The 22,981-nt window shown below is 40.9% G+C and overlaps 1 long non-coding RNA gene across 3 annotated transcripts; it reads left to right on the top strand.

Moving 5' to 3' along the window:
- The first annotated feature begins 14 nt into the window (after positions 1–14).
- LOC118601653 lies at positions 15–22,981 on the top strand. 3 transcript variants are annotated; one of them, XR_004950458.1, is made up of 3 exons: positions 15–10,700; positions 12,176–12,299; positions 18,950–22,981. It is a non-coding gene; the product is annotated as an uncharacterized LOC118601653 (long non-coding RNA). The 3 variants fall into 3 exon arrangements; XR_004950456.1 differs by lacking the exon at positions 18,950–22,981 and adding an exon at positions 13,476–14,865; XR_004950457.1 differs by lacking the exon at positions 18,950–22,981 and adding an exon at positions 14,635–14,865 and having other exon boundaries at positions 12,176–13,584.

Here is a 22,981-nt window from a genome sequence, read left to right as displayed (position 1 = left end):
AGGGGAGGGTGGCGGAGAGGAGAGGAGGGTAGAAATGCCCAGGAAGCTGACGTGCAGGTGTTGAGGATTCCAGACATCGCTGCCACAACAGGCTCCTGAGAACACAGAGCTCACAGACAGAGCAGGCTTGAGAGCGCTTACTTGGAGGGCTCAAGTGGACCCGCAGCTGCACTGGACATTCCTTTTCATAGCCATCAATGGGCCCTGTATTGAGAATATGAGAGCCAGCAAATGGCATGTTTGGAGAAAGGAAACACTTTGGAAAGGGAGCACACACTAGGCTGAAGGGGCTTCCCTGTGGCCGTGCTCATTATTTAAATCCATGTACATGCATAAAATAGATATGTGATACTTGACTCAGGCATCCTGAGCCTGGAAGGAATCCACAGAACCATCCTTTTCATTCTATAGATGAGAAAATGTGAGCGGGGGGTGAGTGACTTGCCTCAGGTCACATAGCGTGTTGGTGAAACAGAACGCAGAATGGGGGCAGCGGCATCTAGTGAGCCCTCTCTGAGCTCAGCGATATTTTATGTGCGTAATTTTGTTTAATTTGCACAACAGACCTAAGAGAGAGCTTTTATTATTTCCATTATTAATATGGAAAAGTTGGAGTTTCAGTGAATTCAAAACTTTTTCCCAGTCAAAAAGCTAGTAAGTAATAAATAGTTAAGATTCAAAACGACACATTTTATTCTTGAATCATGATCAAATATTTTCCCTCTCTCCCTTCATTTTTCTCTCTCTCTGTCTCACGCACACTCACCTAAAAATACGCAGATATTGTTTCTATTCCCATATACGTAAAATGCATGAACATACATATATATTTAAACCTCATAACATGAAACATTTGACTTCAGACTGTATTAAGCTATAGCACTACTGGATTTAGCTATGAAAGAGTTATGGTTAAGATTTATGACAATTCCTTGCACTGTGTCTGGCCCACAGTATGTACTCAATAAATACATGGATTTGAACTGTCCCTTTATATTTGAAGAGGTGCAGAACCTAGTGTCTACCAATAGTATCACTTCTATGAATCCTGCACACTTGTATTGTGTCTGTGCTTATGAGCCACATTCATATGCATTAGTTCATTGCATCTTGGTAATACCTATGTCAGGAAGGTAAGCAAGGCCACTTGTCCCATTTCATAGATGAGAAAACTGAGGCTCAAGGAAATAGAATATTTTTCCCAGAGACATCTGAAAGGTGAATCAGGTTTGCTCATGCCAGCATACTGGCAGAAGCTATTCAGCAAGGGGGCAGGCTGAGGATGGAGGTCATAGGAGGAGAGTCATCACAATATGAGTGCACCTGTCTCGCCTGCTGAAAGATACTGTGGTCTACTGCATAAAACTCCAGATTTGCAGATAGACAACCTAACACTCTATGAGTATGTGAGGGTGTGGGTAGTACTGGGAGGTGTGGGGATCATGGAGACAGTGACATGGGGGAGGTGAGACTGTGTGGGTGGCTTCCTTTGCACAGATGTGTCACCCTCTGTGCCTGCCTGAAGACTGTGACAATGCCTGTGTTAGTGCCCACAAAAAAGCACCCATGTGGGCAGACGATACCCATGACTGTGCTGGGGATAGGGCCAGAGTCCTGGTCTGCTGCCATATGGGTCCTGAGTTCCTGTATCCCTGTGTAGAACGCTGTCTTTGAGCAGTTCTGTGACTTTAATTGGAGCTATTGAGACCAGCCATTATGCAGTGTGGGTAGACCTACCATCCCACTTCTTCCTTGGGAAAAATAACTCAGCAATATCTCCTACTAATGAGTGGGCCAGAAGTGTGAACTGTATATTTGAAGGATAATGTAGTATAAAATCTGAGGTTGTTAGAGTTGTAATGTACCTGGATCAGATACCTATTTTATGGATCCTAATATATGGAGGATCAGAGGACAAAAGTGTCTTTATTACTTCATTGCCTGTCTTTGATATTTCATTTATTGAAAAAACATTTGCTGAGTAGGCAGTCTATGGGCGGACTTGCTTTCAAGGATCTCCCAGTCTATAGGAGAGAGACATGTATAAACCAGAAGTCACAATGCCAACAGGAGCTTAATAAGATTGATCATGTTTTAAGAGGGCTCAGAGAAGGAGCTACCAACTCATTTCTGGCTTAGAGGGTCATACATTAAGGATGACATCTGAGCTGAATCTAGAAAGATAAATAATTTTGCCAAAGGCAAAGAGTGCTTTGACATGTTCAGTTCAAAGACCCAAAGGTGGGAGAGTGAGGTGTGACTCAAGGACTCTGAGGGTGGCTGGGATCTAGGGTATGTCTCTATATGTATGAGTCTGTGGAGTAGGATTAGCAGGCATATCTAGGGTATGTCTCTATATGTATGAGTCTGTGGAGTAGGATTAACAGGCAAAAACAGAAAGCGAGCAGGCGCTGGATCATGGAGGGCCTTATACACCAGACAAAGGAATCTAGACCGTTTTCTGTAGGAACTGGAAAAAACACTGAAGGATATTAAGCAGGGTGATAATAAAATTACAAATGAGGTTTGAACATATTATTCTGCAGACAGTCTGGAAAATGGACTGGAGAAAGACTGGGGTTAGGGAGACCAGTTAGAGGATACCTAAAAGTCATCATTAATTACAACAGAGGCCTGGCCAGAGTCAGCTGCTGGTGGGAAAGAGAGAAGGACATGAATGTGAGAAATTCAGGAACTGGAATTGACATGGATATTAGAGTGATGGGGAGTATAGGTAAAGGCAGGACGCAGATGTCTCACGGCCTAGGTTGAGTGATTGGGTAGATGGTGGTACAGCCAAGGAAGACAGAGCTGAGGGAGGGAGGTACAGAGGGCATCACGTGTTCAGTTTTAAATTTGTTACATGTGCAGTGTTTGGGGATATCAGTGTGGTGACGAGGCTAGTAGAGACAATCCGAAGCGTAAGAGAGGGACCAAGTTTGGAAATCAGGTGGCTGTCAGGCTTAGAACCCATGAAGACTGATTTTGGTGATATGGGACACTTTTTAAAAATGAGTTCACCCAGAGTGCTGTTCAGATATGTTTCAGTACATGAGCCGAAGGACCCCAGAAGGTAGAAGCATGCTGAGCAATTACTCTGGGCCAGTAAGAAGTTCACTATGAAGTAAGGTAAAGGAAGTCATGGAAAAGCCCTCAGACTCTTCCTAGTTTATACCATGTCAGGGCCAGAAATGCACCAGGGCCAAATCACTTTATCTTGAAGCCATCCTTTATCAGATTTAGTGTTCACTCATTTCCTCTCCAGCCCTCATGCCCTTCCCACCACCACCTCCTCACTTTAGTCACTGAGGCTGAGTCATCCTTTGAGCTTATTCCTGTCACCTCCCCTTCATCAGGACAGAAAGGTTTTGGACAGGAGCCACAGGGCATAGGTATTGCCATCTGCTGGTCAGATAGGAATAAGAGGAAGGGTCTCAGACTCTGGGTTCCAGTCCTTTTACCACTGTTTGCTTCTAAGGAGGTATAGGGAGGAATGAGGCTAGCCAGTCTCTGTGACTCCCTGGAAGGAAGGAAGAATAATTGCTGATGTGGATGGAGCGCCTCCAGAATGCCAAGAAAATGCCAAATGTATTAACATCTATTCCCCAAGACAATGGCCTTAGGGCAGTGACATTATCATCAGATGGGATACCTGAGGCTCGTTAGGTTAAGCCATTTACTCAAAGTTACACAGTAGATATGTCTGAATGATTTCAAAGCTCACACTATTTCCCTTATGTTGCTCTGCCTCCTTATATCATCTCTGGGGAAAGATGACATTCAGTCAACTCATGGTTGAGTACCTGCTATATGCAAAATACTGTGTATGTGCTCAGGGAGTAGTGGAGATGGGGATAGGGAACAAGAAATATTATTCCAGAAAGATGGCATTAACAAAGAGGAGACAGGTGATATAACAAGCATTCCATTGAAATAACAACGGAGGATAGTCTGGAAGCTGGTGGTACCTTGTTGGGGTTACTGAAGCCACACCCTTGTGTGTGTCCTAGGGAACAGCAGCTGAATCCTGGGCTTGGATCTTTCAGTGACTTCTACTCCTGGGTTTTGCTCTGTAGTACCAGGACCTTTGTGTCGAAGCATCTTCATCTAGAAAGTGGAATAGAATATACCTGTGTACCTTTAAGAATACTGATACTAATAAGAAATGACAAAATAAAAATCTACAGACATTCACAGGACAAACTATTTGGAGTTGATGTAAGAAGTCAGAAAAGAGTCTCGAAGTGTTAGACACACACACGTACACACAGCGCAGGACTTATTCTCGTCAGCCTTTAGTAGGTGTGATTTTCACTTCCATATCCATCTGTTTCTAAAGGAAGAGGAGGGCTTTGAAGAGATGCAGGGCACTGACACCACCACTGTGCTTCTTGGGATGCTCCTGAAAAGAGAAAGCTGCGTTCGTTTTTCTTAATGTCTAGTACCATTTTTCTTTCTGGTCTACAAAGGGGCTTTGGTTTTGAGCCAAAGCACATGATACACAAGGATTAGTGTCTGAGCTGGGAGTAGAATCCAGATTTTGCACCACTAAACTGCCCACTTTCTGAGAGTTGAAGCCCTGGCAGAGTTTCCCAGTTTGTCTCACAAGAGCCTAAGAATGCTTAGACTCTGCAACCTTCGGAAACAAATTAAGCAATGTGTACATGTTATTCAATAAGTTGCCATTCCTGAGAGCTCGAAGAACAGTGATAGTCCTCAGAATGTCAACTGGCATTTTGACCTTTTAGCCTGGGTTCTGTCATGTATTGGTTTTGTGACCTTGGGTCACGATTGCTTTCCCAGCCTGAGGCCCTGTTTCCCTCTCTTCTAAACAAGGTGGTAGCTCCAAGATATTTGAGTCTTTGTAGCCCCTAACACACTGTTTCTAGGACTTGAAGCTCTCATAGGAAGACTCTGGGTGGTACTTAATCTGGTTTTGTATCACCATTTGCCTGTTTGTTATCCGTTAAAGGCTTGCTCTCTTGTTTTGCTGTTGTCTAATTACTTAATCCCAACCTGTACATGAGTTTTCTCCACAACACTTTCAGTGCCCATATTTCATGGATGGCTTCTACATAATTTCAAGATTCTCTGTTGATGAGGGCACAGTAATTCTGAACTGATGCCAAATTAAGTTTAAGTTAATTTATAATACAAGCAATTCAGTAATCAATCAGGGTAGGCCAGGAAAAGATGATAGATGGCGTGATCGGGGATAGCCAGGATAAGGCTGGGCACATTGGTTTGCTCCAATAAAAAAGCTTTCCCTTTTGTCCACACTACCCAATGCTCCCTTTCCCGGCTCCTAACTGACAATGAACCTCCCTAAAAGTTAGAAGTTTGCTTGTTAAACTTGATAAAGTTTAAAAGTATATATTTAGAATCACACGTGTGTATATGTGCATGTAAACACATATGGGAAGTGGCAAAAGCTTTAATGTTATAAAAAACAACCTATTACCGGGGAGCTTCCTCATCTCTCCTATCTTAGAAAATGAGAAAGTAGACTCTATTTTCCCAATTTGAATCAAGGCAACCCCCAACTTGTATCTTTCTTCGGATGCTCATGATGACCCCATGAGGTAGAAAGCCTGAATGTGGAAAAAGAACAGAAAGTCGCCCAGCTAGCAAGCTGCAGAACTAGAACTCAACTGCTACCTTAAAAATATATAATGTGTAACTGTGTAAGTCTCTCATTATGCACATATCAATCTGATTTTGTAGATGAGGAAACAGAGGCTCCATAACTCATCTCCAAAGTGTCCTCTAGTTTGTGATTTGGCCTACAGAGAACTTTGACCGATTCCCATCACACGGCGGTGCTTCTCATTGTTCCATTATGATGCTTACTGCTCTGGAAAGACAATTTCTGTCATTCTCTTTCCCTTTGAAAACCCATTTTGTAGTCTGGTAGAGCAGAGTTTCATCCAATAACATTTTGACTTGGTGGCTTAAAAGTGTGGTGCCTTCCTCCCTCCACCTCCCACAGTCTGGCTTGGGGCAGTAATGCTTAACACTCTGGTAGTTAAATTAGAAACAACAATAACACCACAGTCAAGTTTGGTCCAATACCTTCACAATTCCCCAACTTAATGCTATGAGTGGAATAGGTGGAAGGAGATGGATAGGTTTGTGATTCTTCCATAGAATTCCTGCCTTGTTCTTCTACAGTCAGACAGAGTAAGAAAATCCATTTAGCCATGGACCAAAATACTATCTCATGGTTAAAAAAAAATGGCTTTGTAGACCACTTCTTAAGGTTTGATGCTAATAAGCTGAAAATAAACTAGAACAACTAATTCTAAAATTATCCCCAAAGACAAACCTTTTTCCCTAAGGTCCAGGTTGGCTTTATGTCTGGAGTATGTGTGATTTGAGTTTTTCTTCTGAACATTAATGAAGTTATACATCTAGCTCTAACCTCCAGAGCTCCAGTGTCCCCAGAAATGGACTTGCGTCTGTCCCCTTTCCAGGTTAGCCCTTTCATGAGTACCCCGCTATGATGAGGCAGTAGACTTTCAGAGTTCAATACCCTCAGATGCTCCAACCAGAGCAGCTTGGTTTGCGGTTTACCTCAGGACAATGCAAACTGAGCTATGCATTTACTGTAATTCTAATCAGATGACTCTAAAATTGGAAGAACACCAGTGGCATTCTGTCTTCGGAGTCTTCTCCATTAAGCAACTGAATAAGGGCCAGGGGACCTTTGCTTGTCCCAAATGCAGGTCCTGATAGAAACTTTGGGATCTAGGTTCTATGTTCCCTTCTGTAATAGGATAAAAGTCTTTATTGTCTCTTGGTGAGATTCTAAATTAGTCTGGAATTGGCACATCATGTGTATAGCAGTCATTTTCCCTCTACTCTCAATAAATTCTGGCCAATTGCTCTTCTAACAGTGAAGAACAAATGAAATGAACAAAGTATGTATGCATGGGGAGTGTCTGTATTTATGCTTAATGACAGTTACTAAATATTTTACGTAAACATTTTCAAGTCAGATCATAATCATATGTGGCAATGGTTGCCTAAAATAACAAGAATAATAATCCGAATTTCTTAATCTCTCGGGATACCTCAATTAGAGAAAGAAAGTAACAGTAAAGACAAATGTATTGAGGAACCAGTTTGTGGTAAGAAGTTTGCAAAGTATCGTGCAGCTTTGGGAAATATAGAAATGAATCAGATCTAGACCTTGACCTTGAAAGGTTCATAATTTGGAGGGAGGGGGGTGCTAAATCATGCTTATAAAAATTATGATCCAAGATAGAAAGTCCAGGACCTGTGCCATTGAGATTTAGAGGAAGAATGATCACTCCCTGGTGGGAAGATCTGGATTGGCTTCTTGGCAGAGGTGAATTTTGAGCCAGACTTCAAAGAATGGGAATAATTATGTTCAGGGAAATAACAGGGGAAGAGATCATTGCAGGAGAAAAGGTGAGAGGGGAAGCGTCAGGAGGCGAGGGACTAGTGAGTGTTGTCTTCAGGGAGCCAGCATAAGTAAGGACTTTACCACACGGATTAGGAATCTGGGCCATATTCTTTACATCAGTGTTTCTCAACCTTTATGTGCAAATTTTTTGCGATCTTATTAAAATACTGTTTCTGATGCATTAAGTCTGGGTGGGGGGCCTGAAATTCTGTATTTTTAATAAACTCCCAGGTGACACCGATGCTGTTGATCTATGAACCACTCTGAGCAATAGGGAATAACTGAGAATTTTAAACAGCAGGGAAAGAGTTTCCTGCTAAAACCAGCTTATGCCTTTGACACTCTAAGGTTGTACATGCACGCACAAGCGTGCACACACACACACACACACGCACGCACACACACAGAGCTGGTATAGCAAGTGGAGTTCATGTTAGCTTTTACTTTATACCCTCCTATCCTCAGTAGTACTAACTCAAAATTAAAAATCTAGTTAGAGGGTAAAAGTGGACGACAGGCAGAAAGATATTAAAGACCTGGATTCTAGAAATCAGATACAAGACAAACCACAATGTAAATGCTGTTTTGGTTTCAGAAATGGTTTCTGCTTAACTGTTTATTGAATGGCAGAAGTGAGCTGGTGAAGACCTTTATATATAAACTGATTTTGATACTGGCCCTCTGGCTTGGTCATTAATATAATTTTATAACAAGATGATAATATTTTAATAGTACTATGGAGAAAGAACCAGAATCAGGAGATCTGGCTGTAAGTCCTTCAACCTCCCTGGGCCTCGCATGAAATTCCTCATCTAGAACATGAGAGGATAATCTTTTCCCTGACTAACTCTCAGTTCTATGTGAAAATAAGAAGAGCTGATGGGCATGAAAGTGCTTTATAAACTGAAAAGTGGCTTGCGGGTATAATGGACACCTCTTATTACTACAGATGGAGACATCAGTCTTTTCTCTGCTTCTGGGAATTGCTGGAAGAATGACTTAGCAACTATTGGGAGGAGCATTTGACAGCTTCAGGGGCAAAGCCCAGGTGTGAGAGATCCTCCTGTGAAGGTTACTTTCCCCAGAGCAGGATGCACCTGGGGCCGTGGGTCAGACAACCTTGCATCTGGCTGTACAGCTTCCTGTGATCTCTGGGGAAGTGCTATCAGCAGCAATATTGCTGTGCAAAGCATCCTCTGTTAGTGACTTGTGGGGTCAGACGCAGGTGCCCGTGAGTTGTTTCCTGAGTTATGTCCTGTGTTCTCTTCTGCCCAGGGAAGGCTTTTCTGGCCCTATCCCCAGAGCAGGTAACAATGGCCTATAGGGATAGTTGTTAGATAAGGGGGGAGGCAAAAGAACTAAATCTATAAGAAAACAATCAGGACCCCAAAACAGTCTTTCAGTAAGATAGAGAGGAAGGTAAACAGGTGGCAGTTAAGGTGTATGGGGACAAAAGGCAAGAACTCCTAAGAGCCAGATCTGCAAAGTCAATAACCTGAACCAGAAAGCACACTTTTAGAGAGGATTCTACGGCATTTCATACTTGATGGTATTAGGTGTCTTAAAGCAGCAAGCATTAGAAATGACCACAGAAGTTGGGTTTAAGCTCCTCATTTTATATGTAAGAAAACTGAAATATTTGACAGTAAGGGGCTAACCTTGATTTCTAAGGGTGAATAAAAGACCCCAGGCTGAATGCCAGGTCTCTTTGTTCTCTTCCTATGACTATTGGAGAAAGGGCTACCCTTTATGCCTCTCCTGGTCTCAGTTTCTTTATTTGGAAAATGAAGGGACTAGAAGAGATGTTCTCTCCATTCTATAATCATCCAGCTCAGATATTTGGTGAATCCCAGGCACCCAGATTTCCATCTAGGCCCAGAGTCTCTTCCCATCCAGGCCTCGTTCGGAGGAACCATACCCTCCCCACCTCTTCTCCCTAGGGATTTTGCAATAATTCTCAGTCCCTACACCCATACTCACTTTTACAAGAGGAAATCAATAGATTCTATAAGTAGTGGATCCACAGGATGATGCCTAGGCCTATTTTGTCAACCAGATGGCTCTGATGAAGGAAGTTGTATGAGTCATTGTCGACCAGAAATGTAAATCTGGCCTGAGGCTTCCCTTGTAGCAAAATTTAGGTCATTAATAATAGTGAACGTCTGTACAGCACGTTACAGTTGCAAAGCACTTTACATATCTCATTTGATTATTACAACTATTCAGAGATGTGTTATTGTTAAACCCATTTTACAGGTGAGGAAAATAGACCCTGGAAGTATGCTAACTTGCCCAAGGTAACAGGAAGTGTGAGTGTCATACCCGAGATTTAGTTAAGTCTTTGCACTTTACAATCCACACTCTGTACCACATCTCTTTGTATCAAGCTTCCTATTGCCTGCTCTGCTCCTGGGAAGAAACGAAAGCAAGGAAGGTCAAACAGCTCAGAGTCATTTACATGGAGGTCAGTTTCTGAAGAAGGGATAATTGTAGCATCAGCAGGAGTATGGTAATCATGATGACAGGTCCAGGTCCGGGAACGGACCTATGGAGCTGAACACCTCTGGCCACCCACCTTGCTTCTTTTACTTCTCTTCCTCAGATGTCTGATTCCCAAACTAAGGCTTTTTCCCCCTTCTATTTTGTAAATTATGAAACATAATTCAAACATGTGAAAAAGGATGATGAGAATTATAACAAACACCCGTTGTAGTAAACTTTCTTGCCATTAGCCAAATATTGCCAATTCTTTCCACTTCAGGCCTCATGGAGAAATTGTACTTCCTGGCCTCCTTGAGCAGGGTAGGACCATACAACTAATTATGAGAGGAGGCAACTTACGCCACTTCTAGGCTGGAACATGGAATTGCTCTTTTTTTTTCCCCTCTGGTATAGCCAACAGCACAGAGGTGGTGGCTGTTCTCTCAGCCTTGACCCCTGAGTGACAACAATAAGAAAAACCTCTCTGCTGATTCACCGTATACCAAAATAAATAAATAACTCTCAGTGTTTAAAGTTACTGAGATTCAGGGTTTTTATTACCGCATCAAAACCTAACCCATCCTGACCTTTATATCATCTTCCCACCATCCTGACTTTTAAGAATATTAACATCTCCTTATACCTGCTTTAGCTATTTAAAGAAACAAACATTATTTTAAAAAAAGACTGAGTCGCTTTGTATCTCCCCTCTTCCCAGTTCTTTTCCCTTTTCCCCAGAATAACTGCTACCCCAAAGATGGCAAGCCTCTGTCCTGTCTATATTTGGAACGTAAGTATGTGTCCAAGGTAATATATGGTTTTGTTTTATGTTCCTAAAATGTATATGAATTATATAATACTGATTTATTCTGCAAACTGTTTTTTATCAATATTATTGTTTTAGTGTAACTATATTGGTATATTCATTTTAGTTCATTCACTTTAGCTTTTATGTCATATTTTTTAAATAAATGTGTCATGATTTGTTAACCATTTCCCTATTATTGTGCTTTTACACTTATTTTCCCTCTTATAAACAATAATATAGTGAACATCTTTGTACAAAGCTCTTTGTGTACATGTGCAGGATTTTCCTCAGTTGTATAGCAGAGAATAGAGTGGAATTACTGTGACACGAGAAAAGGTAGCATCGAATTTAGTAGATATTGCCGTATTTCTCTCCCAAGTGTTGTATTCGTTTGCAAGTCTATCATCAGCGTGCTTGTGCTTTGCTGTCGCTTTATATCTTCACATAAAAACTTCATATTGCCAGATTAAAATTTTTTTTGCCAATCTGATAGGTGTGAAATGGCATCTCTTAATTATGAAATTTCCATCTCTTTGATTGTTAGCACAATTGAGCATCTTTCCACAGAGTAAAGGTCATTTCTTTTTCTGTGACTTGCATGCTCATATAATCTTCCAGTTTTTTTCTATTGTTTTTTTCATATTATTATGGATGTGTAAGATCTCCACCCCATATTCTTGGTGTTAAACATTTGTCGGTTACAAAAGTTGTAAGTGCATCTGTGATTTGCTTTTCATTTTGTTCATTGCCCTATTCTCATTCACTTGAAAGCCACTGGCTGCCTGCTTTTGCACACACTTGATTTTCAGATCACAGCAACTACCTGGTGAAAATGGCTTGGAGGTATATTTTGAAAAGCTAATGTGACTGAATATCCCCTGACTCGATCTGTAGTAGGCTAAGGAATGTTTTTACAGGAGAATCATTAAGGACCTGTTTTGCTTACTCACGGATCTCATTTGCTAACACAATTGTGTGATGAAAACAAAAGAACCAGGTGTAAGTGGAAAAAAAAAAAACCTTAGTCACTAAGGGTTGTTTGGGTTGCTGGGTGCTGAATATCAACCCAACAACCATGATAAATCCTGGCACAATTTGCCTTGCTGTTTTGACATTTTGTAGACCCAAGATATGGAGGAGATGCCTGTGAGCAGTTTCATACTCAAGGAGTCTCTCCTCTTCTCACACACACCTTAAGAAAGTCTTCACGAGGGTGCGATGATGGGGAAGCTGGGGCACATTCTGCAGAAGGTAGAAAAAAGCAGCATCTTGAAAGTGCTTTTAGCTTCCCAATGGGGAGAGTCTCTTTAAAGCTTTGTTTATCTCTCAGTGCCTCAGCTAACCCCAAGAGAAAACCTTAGCTCAGGACAGGAAGCTCAAAGCACCCAAAAGGATGACTACACAACTCAGGACTATTTATGTCTGCTTCTTACATTTCCCTCCATGTTATTTCCCAGGGAGTCGGGTTGTGCTGATGCTCTAAGGGAGCATGAATAGACCATTACTTCCTAGGAAACCAACGGGTATTGCAGAAACCAAGCTCTGGGATCAATTATGCCGGTAAACCTATGGAGGCAAAGGGTGAGTCAGAAGTGTCGTGGCTTAAGAACTACTTGCTGAAAAATGACTTGGTGTTCCCAAGTAGAACCCAGTGGCACCAGGGGAGGTGACCCTGGATGTCTGGTCAACCGCTCAGAGCTGGCCCTGAGGAGCTGGGACACACCTTACATTTTATTTGACTCACTTGAGTGCCAAATTCTTTTCTTCTTCTCAATATTCTCCTCCTCAAAGAGAATTCATAAAGCCCCCAAATGCATCAGCACTTGGCCAAGTGTTATACTGGTCCATTAGGTAGACACAGGCCACAGCCCCAGAGGGCATGCCAAAAGAGCTGCAGGATGGCAACTGAGACCTGTTGACATCCCCCAAGACTGCTCTGAAACACTTTCAATAAAACCCCCCAGCTGTGTCAGACTGTTTGTGTGTGGGTCTCAGCATAATCCCCTCGCTTTGGCACACTCTGTTCCCTTTGCCCTGGAATGCTCTTCCACTCTGTCTGCTTAATACACTAAAATTCGAATCTAGACAGAATTGACCAATCTGAATTCTCTGTATATCATTGTTGCTATTGCATATACAACTTAATGCCAGAACCATTCTGCTTACATGTTTATCTCCCCAAATGGACTCTGAATTTCTTGAAGATGGATTCTCTGGCTTATTCACCTTCATTTCCCCAGCAGGAGTTTAGTAGGTGCTCAGTAAATGTGCACTGAATTAAACGCAGCAAGGCAGACAATTCATACTTTTCTTCGATTCTACCTTGTTAAATGACTGAAAGCAAGTCATATCTCTCTCAGTCTTAGTTTCCTTCTCTGTAAAATGAGAAGAATGGCCTCTACATGGTTTTCTGTCTGGCTCTATTGTCTATGATTTTTTGAATTCTGGTCTCCTAGTAAAAATCTGAGAGTTCCTAATAACTCTTAAAGACCAAGGTGATGTTTTCATTCACATGTGTTAAAGGGCCTAGTGTCCACCTCTAGTCTGCCACCTTTAGTTTTAAAAAGTCTATTATTCAAAATTTTTCAACTCTCCAACTAGAGTTTTATGGGATTGATTGATTATAGGAACTGTATAAATTTTATCTTCCTTGGGGAATAAAATTGTTGAACTAATCGATTGTTGGAAAGAACTTTCTAACTATATTTTTGGAGAGATTCGTCAGCCTGGATTATGTAACCGTGTGTGTCATTCCAGCATCTCTCTTCTCTCTAACGGGAGCCATGCTGCATATGCCGTGAGCAGTGGCACCTGCCTCACAAGACCCATGCCTTTCCTCCTCTACCTCTCTGCACTTGAGTAACAGGTATGGAATGTCCTGCCTGAATAGGATAGAGTACCCTTCATCTTCCGAGAACATATTTATAAGATGCTAATAATGCACAATTATAATCTTCATAACCAGCCTGTGAGGTGAGGAAGCACAGAGGTTATCACTGACCCCTTTGCAGAGGGAGTAAAACTCAGAGAGGTGAAGTGACTTGCACAAGGCCACATGGCGAAGAAGATCTTCTGAGTCTTACTGAGACCTATTTATTCTCCACTGTTCTAAATTTCACTGATGCCCATGAAAATTATTTAGATTGCTGCTTTATTGACTGGCTTCTCTGAAGCCTATTATTTGGTGAAACCAGGGTAAGGTGAATTCTATCAGAAGGGAATATGGGGTCCTAACCCACTACTGATTTTGTGGGACCAAGTGGCTGCATTTATTAGTGAAGAGGGAAGTCAGATTAGTTAAAACTGCCTATTTGGTAGTTTCTATTATTAGCATCTCACTATGCCAGTAAGTGAATTATTGAAGCCTAAAGCAGGGCCTCCCCTTGAAAGCTTGAGAGGACTCCAAGCTGCAGGGCATGGCGTGGGGACATCTCAGAGCAAAGGGTCGGAGTGCCCTCCCTTTAATTCTACAAATCTAGCTCAGAGAGAGTACAACTGATTAGCACACCTCTCTGAGACTCGGTTTTTGTATCTAAGACATTAAGATAATAAATCATTCCCAGCTTACCTCAGGGGGTGCTTATGAGGGTCACATATTATTATGGACGTGACAGTGCTCTGGAAACTGAAAGTGCTGGCAAAAATCAGGCAGCATCATTTTTACTCTTGTTATTGTAGTTGTTTAACTATGAATGGGCTAAGTGGAAGGAGGTAATCCCAGCACAGTGTTTTTTCCTAAGAGTGCCCCCCAGAAACATTACGCAAGAGGACACCGAGCTATAAAAGTGTGAATAATCACAGTTCCTGTCCTACCTACCTGTCAGAACACTGAGGAGGGTTAAGTTGGATAATGATGTAAGGGTATTAAAAAATTATAACAACGCTATTAATTATGACATATTCATTTTCCTCATAGGTTAAAGGTATCTCTTAATAACCTGAAAGGAATTTATCCAAACCCTCCAAGATGCTATTTATGTTGGGGCTCTGTCTCATTTTGGAAGTGAAGAGTTCCCCGTGGATGAGAAGTAGGAAAGGGGCTGGGTTGGAACTTGTCTGCTCAGATTCTGTTCCTGATACCTTTTGGATACTCTTTGTTGTTGTTGTTGTTGTTGTTGTTGTTTGTTTTTAATGTACTTATTTATTTTTTATGGTGACATTGGTTAATGAAATCCATAAGTTTCAGCTGTACCCTTTAACAGTAAGGCATATATATGTTTACACCGTGTTCACCTCTCATAGTTAGATTTCTTTCTGTCAACGCATATTTGACCCCCTTTATCCTGTCTACTTCTATCCTCTGGTAATCACTAGTCTATAGTTCATGTCCATGAGTCTTTGTTTGTCTTGTTCATTTGTTGCTTTCGGGTTTATATCCCACATGTAAGTGATATCATGTGATTTTCGACTTTTTCTGCCTGGTTTATTTCACTTAGCAATTATCTCAAGGTCCATCCATGTTATCACAAATGGCAGTATTTCATCTCCTCTAATGACTGAGTAATATTCCATTGTATATAGGTACCAATCATCTATCATAGGACACTTTGGTTGCTTCCATGTCCTGGCCACCATGAATAATGCTGCTATGAACATCGGTGTGCAAATATCTTTTTGGATGTGGGTTTTCAAGTCTTCAGGATAAATACCCAGTGGAGGGATTGCTGGATCATATGGTAGACCAGTTCTTAGTTTTTTGAGGAACCTCCATACTGTTTTCCATAGTGGCTGCACCAATTTGCAGTCCCACCAGCAGTGAATCTTAGATGCTCATTTCGAGTCAATGGCTCTAGTTTTTATAATAATCTGTAAGCTTTTGGCACCCTTATTCTAACCAGTCCTTAAGGATCAATACCCTTTCTGAAGAGGACTTTTTTTTTTTCTCTTTTGTACCTGGGGCAAAAAAGTTACTCTCATAGATTTTAAAGAAAAACTCCTTTTTAAGAGCTTAAAAATGTTTGAAGTGGATAAGGCCTAATCTTAATAATGTCAGATGAAAACATACATACTTTTTATTTCCAACGAGAAGTGGAAGCAGCTTATAATATGAGACATACACTGAGGATATTAAATTGTAAATCAAAAATTAAAGCTATAAAAATGTCAAGAAAGTAATATGTTAGTTATTGTAATTGAGCAGTAAATATAACTCTGAGTTTCCCGGTAGGCAGAGCAAAAAAGTAAAAATGATGACTTACATAATTTTCTTTTTCTGATTAAAGGGAGTGTCTTGATTCCTTGATTTTTTTTTTCCTGGTACTAATTCTGAAAAGAAATTTGATACTGAGTAACCTCAAAGATAATGAATATGTCTTTAGCAAGAGTTTTACATCTCATGCAGGAAAGTTTTTGTATTTCCATTATTGCCCTTTCGGAACTGTAGACCCATATTAACTAGTGCCTATATTTCTTCGCCTGGATTCCAGACTCACCTCAAACTGAACATATTCTAAAATGAACTTGCTAATTTCTTTCTGAAATTATTTCATCTCTCTGTGTTCATTTTCTCAGTTAAAGCATCACATAAAGAAGCTGCCCTTGCCAGAAAAATCTCAGGTTGTTCAGATGACTCTTTCCCTAATTTCCAACCCACATGCAATCAATCCCGGACACTGTTTCCTTGATTTTGTTTGAATCCCTCCTCTCTTCTCCATCCTCATCACCACTACCTTCTGCCAAGGCCTCAACATTTCTCACCTGTGCTATTGCAATGACTTCTTAACTTGCCTTCTTACTATTTCAACCTGTTCTTCATACCACCTCTCTAGGTACTGATCTATAAAAAAAAAATGTAAACCTAATCTTTCTGAAAAGCTTCCAAAGATTACCCATTGCCTTCATGGTGAAATCTAAACTCCTGGCTTGGCAAATGAGGTGTTTCACCTGCTTATTTTCCAGCCTTATCTGCTGCCACACCTATTATAAATTTTCTAACACAAGCACATGTCACAGCTCATGCCTCTGCACTTTGCACAGGCTGTTCCTTCTGACTAGAAATCCCTCCTCCCTTACAAACCGGGTGTCCTTCTTTCTGGGAATCTTTCTCATCCCCTTTCAACTTCCATTACAGGTAGGTTCTCCCCTCCTGTTTCTCCCAGTACCAGGGTATGTCTCGGTTATATTTACCAAGTAGTGCTATAAACTGTTTGCTTTGTTTCTGAATCTTCCAAGAATGTTAACTCCTTAAAGACAGAAAGGATACCTCACCCTTCTTAGATTTCCAAATTTATGTATATGCCTGCCATAGTTGGAGCCTGATGAGTGTTGACCAACTGGGCGGATGAAAAGAAAGAACACTGTTTTACATGGTCCCTTGAGGTCTAATGTAGGATGTGCTGAATAGTGGTATTGGGATAAACAGAACTTTTTATTTACGATATCTGGAAGTGTGGGTAGATAGACAGTACTTTCGTTAAACTTCTCTGAAATTATCATTCTGTCCTAACTTTTGGTAGGAGCTAGTGGCAGACAGTGAATTATTTTGCTCTTTACAAAGGACTCAGCGGCTGACTTTCTGTATGCCTCACCAGGAAATTCTGTATGCCTTGACCACCCTCTGTGTGGGTAAGTGGGTAGAGGCAGTAATATTATATTAATGGAAAAAAGGAGTTCAGCCAGAAAGTGTATTATAAGGGTGTCTCCCTGCACACCCAGGGTTTCCATTAAGAGGTATTGCTTTAATCAAGGACCTGGCATAGCATCAATGGAGAATCTTTTCCTTGTCCCACTCCATCAAGTGTCACATCATATAGAGTTTTTGTCAAGTGCATTTGAATTAACTACGGCACTTGTTTAAAATACAGTTTCCCCAGGTCACATCCCAACCCTCAACACGCACAGATCCCTGCCTCCAAGATGGCCTCAAAATTGGCTGGGGACATTTTTCAAGCAGACTCCCGTTGCCTAGCTCCTCAGTGGTACTGCTACAGTTCTAGATTGACAGAGTTGGGCTCAATCTTGTTTTTAACCTCCACGGGCCATTTGGTGTAAAATACTGTGGGTGCAAGCAATTTCCAACATCCCTAGGCCTAGTACAAGAGAGCCAAGTGGTCCCACAGGCCCTGGAGGCCATTCTCTCCATGTCACGCAGGCCCCACCTGAGCATGGCTCTACTTACGTTCCAGAGAGGATGGGAGCTCCCGTGTAAAGCTTGGCTAGTACAGCATAGATTGATAAGTAATAAGATTAATAAGTAATAGATTAATAATGAATAATAGATTAATAAGATTATTAGATTAATAGATTAAATAGATTAATAAGTAATGAATAATAATATCCAGTAATCAATTTTGCGAAGTAAATAATAATTCAAAGCCAAATAGGATATTGCTGTTCTCCAAATTCTTGTCACATCGGTAGCTTGAAATCAGGCACGGTGCAAGAATTTTTATCATAGAAATCAGCAAATGCTATGACTCAGGGCTTTTTTATCCCAGAGAACCAGTTGTTAAACACTCATCAGCACACCACTGGTTACAGCTAACAGCAACTGGCACAACCTAAGAGTTTGAAAGGTCTCCTCTGTCATCTGCATGAGACCATTTTCGGTGTTGACTTTGCCTCTAACCACAAGTCATACTCCATTCATGAGGCCATGCCATTCCTTAAATGGGAGACTTTTCATCTGAGCTTGCAAAATCAGATAGATGGGTTTCTAAATAGTCTCTCATATTTATGTACTTTGCAAAGTATTTTCACATCCCTCATCACTTCTGAGCTATGTGTGGTCTGTGGAACAGATGCTTTATCTCTTGGTAGAGAGGAAAGGCCTGAGGATCTGACAACTGATGTGACCACCCCTACGGTTATAGGCTTAGCAAGTGGCAGACAGGGAATTGAACTGGGTCTTCTATCCCCTTGTTCTGTTTTCCTTCCCCTTGTACCAATACTCCACCCACCACCCCTTCATTTAGGACACTTGCAATACTTGCAGTTCATGCTACTGTCTGGAGCATAGAGAAGGGATATCTAGTAGCATTTGTGTAGCATTTTTCTTATCCTTTGACAGAAAAGGACAGGTATACTAGCTTGGGAGTATCTGCAAATAACTGTCAGCCCCACTTTACAGATTCCCTGCAAGGAAAGGTGTTTACTTTCACTCCTCCTTTGTCCTTGGTCCTCTCTTTGACTAGTGGTGTCCGTACATCCTTCACTCACTAGCATAGCCCCTCCTCACATGCATACCTTAAAAATCATTTATGAGGACGTTGTATCTTTGGGTCCTGTTTTAGGTCCTACCCTCGACAAGAATTTGGAGCCTCCTGAGTGACCTGGCATTAATGCTCAGCTTCCCCTCTTGCACAACTCCCAGCTTCTCTACTGCTCGGTGATGGAATTATCGATTGGTAAGCATTTCACAACACATTTTCAAAACACACTGAAGGTCAAGAATTAATGACTCAGTCACATTTCTTTCTGCCTTGGCCCCTCTATATTATATTAGTGAGGCTGGTTAACGTAAGTCACTGAAGAAATTGAGGTAAAAGTTAACTCTGTCCAACACTAGCCAGCAGGACTATTCAATGGCTTGAAAAAATAACTCTTAGTCTTCTATTTAATGATTGAATTTGCTAAATCACTTTGGTTTTTAATACCAAGTCTCTTGAAGAATATAAGATGGAAACTGAAGAATTTCAGGGCTGATTTTGCTACAAATTGTTCCCAGAGTACCAGACAGGTACACAGCTGAAGAAAAAGGCTAAGGCGATATCTGGGGAAGATGTGCTGTTCTGATAGCCTATGATTCTATATTAGTCCTTTAGAGAATAAGGACTTCACCCCTGATCCAGTCTTGTAGATTCACTTCTCTGCTTGAGGCCAATGAGAGCTCTCTGAGGGATACTGTGGAATAATGCCTCAGAGCATAGTAGCAGAGAAAGGTCCAGATCGTGAGGCATGGGATTTGGGTAAACCTGCAATTTTTCCATCTATTATTTGAATACACTAACAAGTTGCTAGACCCATTAGAGCCTCAGCTTCCTCACCTGTAACATGGAGACAGTGACAGTGCTCTTTCAGAAGGCTCTTTCAAAGATTAAGTGAACTTAATGTGTGTGAACATTTTGGTACAAATTTTAATGTGTGGTAAGACCTACAGTATGGTTCTACCCGGGCTGGTTTAAAGTGTTGGGGGAAAAGAATATCAAGACGGTATCTATCTATTTTTTCTTGATATATTTTTTATCACTTATTTTTTCCAAAAATAGAATCTAAATTACATAATTAAAGTTTCTGAATGACTTTTTAGGAACAATCATGGGACTGAGAATTTCTTAAGTGTTCTGTAGGTTTTTATACTTTAAATATCTTGAAGGTCTTTTAATTGTAATATAATATAATAACTGAAATAAGAAATGTGATGGAGTCAAAGTAATTAGTGGCATCTGCAGCTTCTTTACTCACAAGTATAGCCGTCTCCTCACGTATATGCCTGCATATTCACCCTCTCCATGCTGGTGTGAGCAGCACCGTTCCCCTTGCTCCTTACTAGAGAATGATCCAATAAAAAAAGAAGTAAATTCAGTTTTGTAAAGAAGCGGTCCCCAACCTTTTTGGTCCCAGGGACAGATGCTCCTATTAGAATCTAATGCCTAATGGTCTGAGGTGGAGCCAAGGCAGTGATGCTAGGGCTGGGGAAAGGCTGCAAATACAGATGAAGCTTCGCTCCCTCTCCAGATGCTCACCTCCTGCTGTGCGGCCTGGTTCTTAACAGGCCTCGGACCAGGTACTGGTCTGCAGCCCAAGGATTGGAGAGCCCTATTGTAAAGCACATTCTGAGCAAGGAAAGGCAAGCAGGTGTTTCTATTTGACTAAAATGTCTTTTATTTTTAACTGCTTTGTCCTCTGATCAGGACACATCAGAATGTATAGAGACTTCAGCAGTCACTGCCCTCACCTTTTCACTGCACAAAAGAGCAAAAGCTGAAAAATGGCTTCCCCAGGGTCCCACAGTCAGTCAGGGGCAGGATCAGGATTTGAGTTCCCATTTCCTGGCTTCGCCTGTCTTCTCTCTCTGTTACCTCAAATGTGGGGAGAACACGAAGAACATAAAAGAAGAAAAAATATTAAATCTTTGTTGAATTTCTTGGGCTTTTGGTTTTTAAAGACAGTTTTATGATTAACAGCCATGATGCCTCAAATCTATGGTAGCTAGTTTGACTTATATAATAAACATTTACCACAGAACATGTGTCATCAAACACCTGTTAGATCTGAGCATTGGCACCAGAGCTGCTTTCATTGTCAAAGAAAAGAGGAGGAAAGGAAGTTGGCTGAATAAAGCTGGAAGACTTTTTACTAGAAAATTCAGTGGTAATTTCTAGAGGAACAGGATCACATTTCTAAAGACTTTTAAATTTTATTTAAATGTGATTGGGTAGGTTTAGTAGTTTAAGAAGTAAAGGGCACTGAGCACCATCTGGTGCCTAAGGCCTCTTTCAGACAGGTTTCTTCTCTCTGCCTTAGTCACAGAGCCCTGAAAGCCTCAAGGTGGGCAGGCTTAGAGGTTGCCCAGAGCAATGCCTGAGGTTGCTCTTTTCCATCTAGACTCCCATACAAACACGTACCAAAGCACTTGTGGTTCTCACTGGCATCTCTTCTAATTGCAGAACATGACCAAAGTCAGAGACATGGACCATTTATCTCTGAAAGTGAGACCATCCATACAAAGTGGATTCTTTGGCCTATTTTGGAGGTCAACTTACATTAACAGAATAGGACAGTTGCCAAATGCATGGTCACTTCCCTTTTGCAACCCACAAATTTTTGAAGTCCAGGATCCACTCATTTATTTACTCATTTAATAGTTATTATTGGAGAGCATTGGACTAGAAAACCTGTTTCATGTGCAGATGTAACAAGCTTTCTGAAACTCAGTTTCCTCACCCTATGATACTATTTAATGTCTGCCATGCAGACCTCACCTAGTTATGAGCATCAAATAAATGAAATGTAGAAGTACTGTTTAAACTCTAAAGCTTATTATGAGTGTGAAAGATTTTTGCTACTACTCTATGCCCAACAGCGTGCTAGGCACCAAGGGGGTTACAAAAGCAATGAAAGAGATGGTCCCTACCATCCAGGAACTTATAACCTTGTGTTGGGAAACCAAGATATACCCAACCGAAACAGATATATAACACCTCAAGGTTGTGTTTACTACTTAAATGATAGCTAAAGATTCTGAGACCTCTAGGAGTGTAGAGAAGGGGAGATCATTAACAGGCTGGAGAAGTTGGGAATGCCTCCTAGAGGAGGAGAGGTTTGATTTGAATGATGAATTAGAGAAGAACAAGAAAGTCTTTATGGATATGGCAAAACTGAGCCAATTAGTAGAGGGTTTTCTTGGTAGATTAATCTACCTGGAGTTAGAACCCCTAATTAAGCTAGAATTATGGATTTAAGAATTTGGGGAGAATTAAAAGAAAGGGAACGTCAGAGCAGTTTTGAGATGAATGATAGATTTTGATGAAATGATTAGGGAGGGCTCCTATGTAAAGGATGGATTTATGGGGAGGTATAAGAAAGAAAAGGACTGCTGCAGGAGTCCAGGCTGGAGGTGATGTGGTCCTGGACCAGACCAATGGGAACGATAAGAGAGAAATAGGTATAAGTAAGAGATAATTCGGTTTGCAGGGGGAGAAAAAGTCTTTTTAACACTTACTTCACTGTTGGTGTCTAAACTTTGAAATTTAAGTTAAATGGACAAAGAGGGACAATAAAGAGAGAGGATCTTTCTAAGTACATTGAAAGACTCTTGAAAACCCAAATTGGTCTCCAGGTTTCCATCTGTCTGTCTATTAAAAAGGATTCGAAGTTGCTGGCTGATCTATAAAGTTATAGGTTTTCAGAGTTAGACAGGACCATAATGGTCACCTGGTCACACATATGGCCAATTTCAGAATTTATACTCCAATATTCCCAACAAGGGCTTATTCCTCTTCTTCTTGAACCTCTCTAGTGATGGGAGTTTGTTACTACTTGAGGAAGAACTTCCTTGCTTGAATGTGTCTGTAGTGTCACAATTTTTTTTTTATTTAGAGTTTTTGTAAATTTTCTGCATTGGCCCCCAGGGTCATACAGAACATTTTAAACTCCTCTCACATCTCCTTTATTCAGCAATTCAATTGAAGATGCAGGCTCTGTCTTCCTGAGTTATCATTAACACCCTCATTTATAAATTATCTTTTATATTGAATAAAGTGTAAAAATTCTCATCTCTTCTATTTTTATTTATCACTTGACCTAAAGACATAAGAGTTTGA

Source organism: Rousettus aegyptiacus, unplaced genomic scaffold (assembly GCF_014176215.1).
Source record: "Rousettus aegyptiacus isolate mRouAeg1 unplaced genomic scaffold, mRouAeg1.p scaffold_m13_p_4, whole genome shotgun sequence".
Lineage (NCBI taxonomy): Eukaryota > Metazoa > Chordata > Mammalia > Chiroptera > Pteropodidae > Rousettus > Rousettus aegyptiacus.
Note: the sequence above shows the minus strand (reverse complement) of the source record. Positions and strands in the feature narration are given on the sequence as shown.